General features: G+C 45.6%; 1 protein-coding gene across 2 annotated transcripts in view; it reads right to left on the reverse strand.

Moving 5' to 3' along the window:
* Positions 1-10,181, reverse strand: part of SIL1 (SIL1 nucleotide exchange factor) — a 245,699-nt gene extending 235,518 nt beyond the window's left edge. Inside the window, exons 1-2 of one of the 2 annotated variants that reach the window (XM_011935317.1) lie at positions 9,992-10,099; positions 8,188-8,271 (exon numbers count right to left, since the gene is read on the reverse strand). The gene's annotated coding sequence lies outside the window, so the exon portion shown is untranslated. Of the gene's footprint in view, positions 1-8,187; positions 8,272-9,991 lie in introns of both variants that reach the window. The other variant, XM_011935316.1, reaches the window with a different exon arrangement.
* Positions 10,182-10,708: the final 527 nt, after the last annotated feature.

Below are 10,708 nucleotides of genomic sequence, written 5' to 3' on the forward strand. Positions count from 1 at the left end.
CACTCCAGCCTGGGCAACAGAGCAAGACTCCATTTCAAAAAAAAAAAAAGGTAGGAAACGAAGGAGAGAGTACCTGGGCGAAAGAACTGGCAGAGACACAAACATGAGGCATACTCGGAGGACAACGTGGATCAGTTCACCAGGAGCAAGGGGTACACATGGGTGATGGTACGGGACACATTAACTAAAGTGGGAGGATGGGTATACACTGCAATAGGCTTGGAACACCAAGACAACTTGACAGATTTGGAATTTACTCAGCAGCTAGTGGGTACCATTGAAGGCTTCTGATATGGTTTGAATTTGTGTCCCCACCCAAATCTCACGTCAAATTTTAGTCCCCAATATTGGAGAAGGGGTCTACTGGGAGGTGACTAAATCATAGGGGCAGATTTCCCCCTCGCTGTTTTCACAAAAGTGAGTTTTCACAGGATCTGGCTGTTTAAAAATGTGCAGCACCACCCCCTTGCTCTCTTCCTCCTGCTCCAGACATGTAAGATGTGCCAGCTTCCCCTTCGCCTTCCGCCATGATGGTAAGTTTCCTGAGGCCTTCCTAGAAGCAGAAACCTGTACAGCCTGCAGAACCATGAGCTAATTAAACCTCTTTTCTTTATAAATTACCCATTCTCAGGTATTTCTTTATAACAGTACGAGAACAGACTAATATAGCTTCCAAGCATAAGTATTCTCTGATAAGCACAATATATAGGAAGACCCAAAGTGGCAGTGGTATATAGTGTCCTGGAGGAAGCAGAAGCAGGAAATAGGAAGCAAAAGCTTCTGTAATAATTTAGGAGCACAGTCACAGGAAACCGCGGAAGCAACAAGACTAGGTAAAAAAGATACTGCAGAGGCTCGCTAAAAAGACAATGGCATTTTCTTGAATGTACTAATTCCTATTGTTTACCAATTCAGATTGGCCTTCCCTCTAAATAGTGAGTTTTTTACCTGGTTTCATACAGAGAAGTAAGGCATGGTCTATAGTCATAGTGCTTGGATTTTTTTTTAAAACTCAGCTTGAGATCAAAATAATGGGATTGGCTCCAGGGGCTTTTTCCTCACTCCCTGCTACATGGAACCAGTTGTACATCTCAAAGGGAGAGAGAGTCAACTTGAGCACAAAATCTGGGTCAGTGTATTTGACTGTGCCTCCGTGACTTTGCACAAGGCCCAGAAATGAGCATACAAATCAGAGGAAAGCAGAGACAAAAGTCAGCATTCCCTTGATGAGCTAATTGCTTCATGTCTGGCTGAAGAGCAGAAAGTAAGAGATAAGGAGAACACACTACCTGAGGGACCAGGCAGGCTCTGGACTAGCCAGCCCTACCCCAATAAAACCCCCATGTCAGACACTGCCCAGGAAACAAGGCCTGCTGGCTTGAGAACCTGATGAGAGAGAATCTGAGAAAGATGAGCACTAAGCTGAGTAAGGAAGGAGATGACAGAGACGCAGCAAAGTTCCTTGCTACTCGCAACTTTTAGTTAGTCAGCATGAACTACCTATAACTATTGATATAAATAATATATAATACCAACCAAGATGACAATGAGGTGATGGTTAAGATAAAACTTGCTTGGTCAGCATAACCTATCCTCAAACCTAGATGTGGCTCAGAAACTGGAAACTACTGTTGTCAATAATGATGACAACACAGAGCATTTACATAAGGGGTCCCAAACCCCCCATACTGGTCTGTAGCCTGGTTACACCCATCCAAGAAGGTGAGCAGTGAGTGAGGGAGCAAAGCTTCATCTGTATTTACAGCTCCTCCCCATCACTTGCATTACCACCTGAGTGCGGCCTCCTGTCAGATCAGCGGCAGCATTAGATTCTCATAGGAGCACAAACCCTATTGTGAACCGCACATGCAAGGGATCTAGGTTGAACACTCCTTATGAGAATCTAATGCCTAATGATCTGTCACTGTCTCTCCATCACCCCCAGATGGGACCATCTAGTTGCAGGAAAATAAGCTCAGGGCTCCCACTAGGTCTACATTATGAAGAGTTGTATATTTCATTACATATTATAATGCAATAATAATAGAAATAGGCTGGGCATCACGCTTGTAATCCCAGCACTTTGGGAGACTGAGGTGGGTGGATCATCTGAGGTCAGGAGTTCAAGACCAGCCTGGTCAACATAGTGAACCCTCATCTCTACTAAAAAGACAAAAATTAGCAGGTGTGGTGGCGCACATCTGTAATCTCAGCTACTCAGGAAGCTGAGGCAGGAGAATTGCTTGAACCTGGGAGGCAGAGGTTGCAGTGAGCCGAGATTGTGCCACTGCACTCCAGCCTGGGTGATGGAGTGAGACCCTGTCTCAAAAAAATAATAATAAAGTACACAATAAATATAATGCACTTGAATCATCCCCAAACCATCCCCCACATCCCCTAGTCCATGGAAAAATAGTCTTCCACGAAACTAGTGCCTGGTGCCAAAAAGGTTGGGGACTGCTATTTTACATTGTGCCAGACGAAGCACTTACCATATGTATTCTCTCAATTCTTAAGATAGCTATAAAAATACATATTACTATTCCCATTCAACAGATCATAAAACTAAGGCTTAGAGAAAATAAGTAACTTACAATCTGACAACTAATAAGTAGATATCAGAATGTAAATCCAAGTGAGTCTGACTCCAAAGTGTGTTTAAACCACTCTGACATACACTCATTCCTTCTCTCTTTCTCTTAGAGATGTACTGAAGGTTTGTTTGGCTCACCAGATAAGGTCCACTGTTACATCTGGCCTCATTCTTTACAGAAAACACACAAGTCTGGCCCCTGAGCACTATTTGTTTCTAATACGGGGGAAGACTTCAAATTCATTTCCTCTGAGATAAGAGCAAGAGAAAACACATTTCAACATGAGTAGGAGGAAAAACAGCATGACAGCAAAAATCTTCAACCGTGAGGGTATAAGATCATGTACAAGGCAGTAAGTGGAGACAGGGCCTCCTCCTTCCCGGGAGACTTTTAACTGTGAAAGCATCCTGCATCTTTTTTTTTTATGCTTTAAACAATTCTATTGGCCGGGCGCGGTGGCTCAAGCCTGTAATCCCAGCACTTTGGGAGTCCGAGACGGGTGGATCACGAGGTCAGGAGATCGAGACCATCCTGGCTGATACCGTGAAACCTCGTCTCTACTAAAAAATACAAAAAACTAGCCGGGCGAGGTGGCGGGCGCCTGTAGTCCCAGCTACTCGGGAGGCTGAGGCAGGAGAATGGCGTAGCTTGCAGTGAGCTGAGATCCGGCCACTGCACTCCAGCCTGGGCAACAGAGCAAGACACTCTCAAAAAAAAAAAAAAAATACACTGGTGAGTGAGGCATGGCAGTACATGCATGCAATCCCAGCTACTCAGGAAGCTGAGGTGGAAGGATTGCTTGAGGCCAGGACTTCAAGACCAGCCTGGGTAACACAGCAAGATCCCATCTCAAAAAAAAAAAAAAAAAAAAAATCCATTGGCATCAGCTTTCCTCACCAGAACTTTAGGATGTATCTCAGATTCTTCTTCTAGTTGCTAGATCCCTTTCTCATCACAAGACTGAAGGAGCAAACTACTTGCAGAGAGGGAAGTAGCTAGCTGTGGAGATCCGTTCACTGACTACTTTGACGTTCTTCTGCCAGTGATGATAAGTGGTAACTAAAAGGAATGATCAAGAACTTCCTCAGTGACAACATGGCCTGTGAGCAGACCTCAGAAATATACCCCTCCCCATTTCTCTGTAGGTGTGAAATGTGACAAGGGCCAAATATCAGACCCTTCCCAAAGGTTCCGATGTCCAGGCTGGGGATACCTGGGCCAACACAGCAGCCCCAGCTGTGAAGATGGAAGGCCCAAGAGGCACCAGAGAAGCAGATGGTAAATGGACCACCTCAAAATCCAAAGACTCAAAAAAAATTAAAACAATAAACAATAAACTTGGCCAGGTGTGGTGGCATGTGCCTGTAGTCCCAGCTACTTGGGAGGCTGAGGCAGGAGAATCACTTGAACCTAGGAGGTGGAGGTTGCAGTGAGCCAAGATCACGCCACTGCACTCCAGCCTGGGCAACAGAGCAAGACACTCTCAAAAAAAAAAAAAAAATACACTGGTGAGTGAGGCATGGCAGTACATGCATGCAATCCCAGCTACTCAGGAAGCTGAGGTGGAAGGATTGCTTGAGGCCAGGACTTCAAGACCAGCCTGGGTAACACAGCAAGATCCCATCTCAAAAAAAAAAAAAAAAAAAAAAAATCCATTGGCATCAGCTTTCCTCACCAGAACTTTAGGATGTATCTCAGATTCTTCTTCTAGTTGCTAGATCCCTTTCTCATCACAAGACTGAAGGAGCAAACTACTTGCAGAGAGGGAAGTAGCTAGCTGTGGAGATCCGTTCACTGACTACTTTGACGTTCTTCTGCCAGTGATGATAAGTGGTAACTAAAAGGAATGATCAAGAACTTCCTCAGTGACAACATGGCCTGTGAGCAGACCTCAGAAATATACCCCTCCCCATTTCTCTGTAGGTGTGAAATGTGACAAGGGCCAAATATCAGACCCTTCCCAAAGGTTCCGATGTCCAGGCTGGGGATACCTGGGCCAACACAGCAGCCCCAGCTGTGAAGATGGAAGGCCCAAGAGGCACCAGAGAAGCAGATGGTAAATGGACCACCTCAAAATCCAAAGACTCAAAAAAAATTAAAACAATAAACAATAAACTTGGCCAGGTGTGGTGGCTCACACCTATAATCTCAGTATTTTGGGAGGCCGAGGTAGGAGAAATGCTTGAGCCCAGGAGTTCAAGACCAGCCTGAGGTGGTCAGTGAGACTGTCTCTACCAAAAAAAAAACAATTAGCCAGGTGCAGTGGCACATGCCTGTAAGTACCAGCTACTCAGGAGGCTGAGGCAGGAGATCACTTGAACCCAGGAGGCAGAAGTTGCAGTGAGCCAGGACAGAGGGATATCCAAATGTGGAACTTTTAGTGCCAAAAGCAGGAAGTCCAGGGCAAACCAGGACAAGTTAGTTACCCTACCCATGACCATTGCACTCTAGCCTGGGCAACAAGAGCAAAACTCAGTCTCAAAAAAAAAAAAAACAAAAAAGCTTGTGGTACCAGTTGTTTCTTCTCGATAAAAAACAGGTCTTGATGACTATATTATAGAAAGAGTATCAGATAAGACCATGCATTCTCAATGAGTGCAATATTACCCTCAAAAGGGGTGAAAATTGATTCTTAGGGAAAAAATATTAGATATTACAATGGTTTGTGGCCATCAAAAGGGCCACAATACAAAAACAGATACACAATACATCTGTGGTATTAAAATTCCATTGGGGGTGGCTGGATGCGATGGCTCACGCCTGTAATCCCAGCACTTTGGGAGACTGAGGTGGGCAGATCACTTGAGGCCAGGAGTTCAAGACCAGCCTGACTGACACGGCAAAACCCCATCTCTACTAAAAACACAAAAATTAGTTGGGCATGGTGGTGGGCGCCTACAATCCCAGCTACTCAGGAGGCTGAAGCACAAGAATCACTTGAACCCAGAAGGCAGAGGCTACAGTGAGCAGAGATCATGCCACTGCACTCCAGCCTGGGTGACAGAGTGAGACTCCCTCTCAAAAAAAAAAAAAAAAAAAAAAAATTCCATTGGGGAGTAGACAATTAGGGGAAAAAAAGTCTCAAAATATGATAATTAACAGAAGGTTGAAAAATAATTAAATAAACCCAAAGGGTTGAGTCTTAGATGAACCCTAAGGACAGCGTGTTCATTCATTTGTATAATGGTCATGGGTAGGGTAACTAACTTGTCCTGGTTTGCCCTGGACTTTCCTGCTTTTGGCACTAAAAGTCCCATATTTGGATATCCCTCTGTCCTGGGCAAACTGGGATGGTGGTCCAACTTTCTCATGAAAGAGATAAATGAAGGCATTCCCATTTCACAAATGAGGTGACACCAAGAAACCCAGTGGTTGTCATGGATTCACAGCATTTAGCAGCATTCCTGGGGCAAGGCTGGCTCTTTCCATCTGTCTAGTCCTATGCTGACAACTCTCTGCCCCTGACTTCCACTTTGGCAGAGAATGTTACTCATGAATTGATTATGCCACTTCCTTCTCAATACCAAAGCCAAGGGCAGTATTAGGAGGATAAGGGCAGACATGGCCAGCCAGCACAACCACACCCTTGTCTTACAGCTGCCTGGTGGAACCTGAAGGAACTACAAGTCTGGGCTGAACATAGTTTTGTTGCTACTGGATTCTGGGTAGAAATTTGCAAAAGTAAGAATGCCAGGTATAAAATCCTCACAAGCTAGGAAAATTCCATGAGGTTCTCCACATGTGTCTGAGCAGCCCAAATCTTTTACAAGCTTTTCGTCCCAAAGATGAACTCCGTTATTGCTTATGCTAGGAATCGGGTTACCCCAAAGCCTCACTCTGAATGGCAACGGGCTATTCTCCTACTCCCCTACTCAGCAGTGAAATCTTTGGTGAAAGTAAAGGAAGAAAAGTAAAGGGCAGGCTATTCCCTCTTTAGACTATGTATAATTAAAATGCAAGGCTTTCTGCTGTAGAAGACTAAGGTTTGCAGTTTAAGGCTGACTCAGAAAAGGATCAAGTATTCATCCTTGCTCAGAAAGAGAGAAGATTAGCTCCACAGGATGGGTCTTCAAATTGACACCAAATCCAGGAGTTAGAGATGGCTGTGCTACAGAGCATGATCCAAGCACCATCTGGAGCCCCCAGAGAAAAATCCCTAGGAATAGTGACCAAGGGACTAGCATTGTTAAGAGCGTTCAGATTAGCTCTCCTGAAAAGAGGCTAACTCCAAGAGACTGGCCGACAGCCTCTGCAGCAGAACTTCACTTAGGAAAGGATAGAAAATGAATGAAGAAAGACGGGGAGAGGCTGAGCAGGTCAGAGTATGAATCCACAAGCATGTGAAAAAGAATATCCACCTCTTTCGAAAAAGGTACGACTTCCTTTTAGAGACTTTTTTTTTTTTTTTTTTTTTGAGACAGAGTCTCTCGCTCTGTCACTCAGGCTGGAGTGCAATGGCATGATGATCTCGGCTCACTGCAACCTCTACCTCCCGGGTTCAAGTGATTCTCCTACCTCAGCATCCCGAGTAGCTGGGATTACAGGCATGCACCACCACGCCTGGCTAATTTTGTATTTTCAGTAGAGACGGGGTTTCTCTCCATGGTGGTCAGGCTGGTCTTGAACTCCCGACCTCAAGTGATCCACCCACCTTGGCCTCCCAAAGTGCTGGCATTACAGGCGTGAGCCACCGTGCCCAGCCAGAGACTGTCATGTTCTTTTGAATATTCTCATTAACAGCAAATCTTCAATCTTTGAGGGTGAAAACATTTATTGCACTCCTATGTCTCAAGAGCTTTCATGGGTAATTACCTCATTTAACCACCCTTCAAAGTATTATTCCCACTTTTATGTAGCGGTACATTGAGCCCCAGAGGTGAAGTAACTTATCCAAGGTTATGTGGCTAATAAGTGGTAGACTCAGAATTAAAACTCATGTTCACCACCCTCCAAAAATCTGTTATTTCCACTTCAAAAGAACTGTTAACTCATCTGAAGACAAGTCAGGTGACACGGTTGCTTACCCATGCCATTCGGGGTTAAATATATATAGGATGTATGCAGTGGTTCACACCTGTAATCTCAACATTTTAGGAGGCCAAGACAGGAGAATTGCTTAAGGCCAGGAATTCGAAAACAGCCTGGACAACACAGCAAGACCCTGTCTCTACAAAAATTAAAATTACAAAATTAGCTGGGCCTAGTGGTGCACCCTTGTAGTCCCAACTACTCAGGAGGCTTTGGTGAGAGTATTACTTAAGCCCAGGAGTTCAAGCTTGCAGTGAGCTATGATTATGCCTCCACACTCCAGCCTGAGCCACAGTGTGAAACCCCATCTCAAAAAAAAAAAAAAAAAAAAAATACAGTATGACTCAATATATTAAAGGAACTGATCTCTCACATGGCTCAAAAAGGTCTCTGAAAACAATTCCAGAGGTGGATTTTCAAAACTGCCTTGAACAACAGCCAAATCACTTAGGGGATGCCACCCTCAACTCCCACCACCTACACCTGCACACACCACTCTAAAGGAGAACATTCATTAGTGGATTAAGTTTCCACATGTGTGTTATTTTAAAATCCATTTTGTTACCTTTCGGTTTCACTTAATTAGCCTTTTCTCCTGCCAATGAAACACACCAGGGCTCACAGTTGGCCTCAGTAGAGAATAGCTGGCCTTCAGAAAACAGCAGGGAAGAAGTAAGTGGGAATCAAAGTACTAGGCAACTTTTCATTCCTGGACTTCCACATCCCTAGTAACATTTCCATCACCTGTAAAATGGGAGCAGAAAGTCTCTTCTATTGCCAATTTCATTAAAATAGCACATGTATTCATGAGCAGATTAAATTCACTAAACATCTGAAAGACAGGTGAAATAAATCTGGTGTGGTAACACCATCTTAACCCGAGGGCCATGTTCTCAACTAAAACCACAGACCAAGTTCTGACCCATGTTGTACAAATATCAATTCCAATATCGTTACACTCTGGCTCCCATCAAAATCCTACCTAATCCCCAAATCTGGCTATACTTTTATCAGAAAAGAAAAAACCTTGGGTGGGGTGAGAGCTGAAAAGACACACACGTAACAAAGTATCTTTCACAATGTCAAAAAAAAAAAAAAACCTGTTTATAGGCCAGGCAAGGTGGCTCATGCCTGTAATCCCAACACTTTGGGAGGCCAAGGCGGACAGATCACCTGAGTTCGGGAGTTCAAGACCAGCCTGATCAACATGGAGAAACCCTGTCTCTATTAAAAATAGAAAATTAGCCGGGCATGGTGGCGCATGACTGTAATCCCAGCTACTCGGGAGGCTGAGGCAGGAGAATCGCTTGAACCTGGGAGGCGGAGGTTGCGGTGAGTCGAGATGGTGCCATTGCACTTCAGCCTGGGAAACATGAGCCAAACTCCACCTCAATAAAAAATAAAAAAACTGTTTATAAACATATCAGTTTCGTCTCTTAGCAAATATGTAAGTTTTATTCTCCTCCTGTCTACTTAGTTTGGGTTAACTTAACCCCCTCCCCATCGCTCAGAGCAGTTTTGTGTTTTTATTTAGGTTTACTGGGGTGGGAAAGCCAACTGAGGCCAGGCATTTAAAAATATTAGAAAACTGATCTTACATATATAGGTAGGCAAATATTTTTAAAAGATATCAAATGGCATTCTAATTCCTCCGGTGCAAAGAAAGCCCAGGCCTCACAGGTGTTAGCATTTCCTGATTCCTGGCTTTTCCCACTCAGAGCCCCATTCCAGGGGCTCATATGTCAAGTCATTCTCTCCTGACTTCTGAAGTAGGGATTTTCAAAGCCAGGATTCCGGGACTATCTGAATGAGAAGCCCTGGGGTACAGCTGCCCATGCACCACCTTATCCGAAATCCCAGGGAATGGAGTCCAAGGCTTATGCACAAACCCCCCAGACGATCTGAGAGATAACACTAACAAAAGTCTGTAACCTCTAAAGGCAAATTTTCTAGGACAAAGAAAAACAAGCAATAAGAGAGTGACAATAATTCCACATGGGAAGAGACACACGGGTCAACACCCAAGCCACCCCTTCGGACAGATACGGAAACTTAGGCCGGAAGAATCAAACAGACAAAGGCACTAAAAACAGGTGGGGAGCCAAAGCCAATATCGAATTTCCACGGCCTCATCTCCTGCCAAGGAAGAGGTGAATGGAGACATTCTGAGTGGGAAAGGTAAGAAAGGTGGGCCTTCGGCAGGGTGCCCCGGGCCCACTTGGACGTCCCGCTTTGGAGACACTAGTGAGGATATGTGGGTCCCGAGAACACCGCTGCGAAGGCGCCGAGGCCGCCGGCAGGAGGAGGCCCAGGAAGCGCCCTGAATCCCCAGCCCAGCTCCGGGGCCGGGCGGCCCTCACTGCCCCTACCTTCGGCTTCCGGCAGCCGAGTGGCAGACACAACCCCCACAATTCCAGGCGGCCGCAGCGGCGACCAGCTCCCCCTGCGCAAACGCGGCGGCGACCGTCTGAGCCCGTGAGCTGGCAGCTGTTACGCCGCTCGCGGCCTCGCCCAATCGCGGGCCGACAGAACAGCGCGCGGCGCCCCCGACCACGCACCGAGGTGAGAGCACCGCCCCTAGCACCGCCCTCTGCAGACTCTGCACGAGCTGCCCCAGTGCCCCTCCGCTGGTAGAGAGAGGGCTGAAGAGGTTCCTGCACACCTGCTTCTGCTTCCAGGCTGGAACTGCGAAGTTTCCTCTCTGATTTTCGAACAGTGTAATTTCTTTCTAGTGGAAGGAACCTCAGAAAGCAATCAGAGGGGTGCAGAGTAAAAGTAAATCAAGTTCTTGTGACTCAGTTTGGGACATAAGCCGAGAGTGTCCAGAAATAAAATTTCTCGCAAATTCATGCAAAATACGACACCTGTAAGTCACTCACTTTATATACTTGTGCAAATTTTTTACAAGGACCAATTATTTAAAAAATAACATAAGGTGACCGGGCACAGTGGCTCACACCTGTCATCCCAGCAGTTTGGGAGGCCCAGGCGGGCGGATCACTTGAGGCCAGGAGTTCAAGACTAGCCTGGCCAACATGGTGAAACCCCCGTCTCTACTAAATATACAAAAATTAGCCAGGCGTGAT

This window comes from Colobus angolensis, unplaced genomic scaffold (assembly GCF_000951035.1).
Source record: "Colobus angolensis palliatus isolate OR3802 unplaced genomic scaffold, Cang.pa_1.0 Scaffold142, whole genome shotgun sequence".
Taxonomy (NCBI): Eukaryota; Metazoa; Chordata; class Mammalia; order Primates; family Cercopithecidae; genus Colobus; species Colobus angolensis.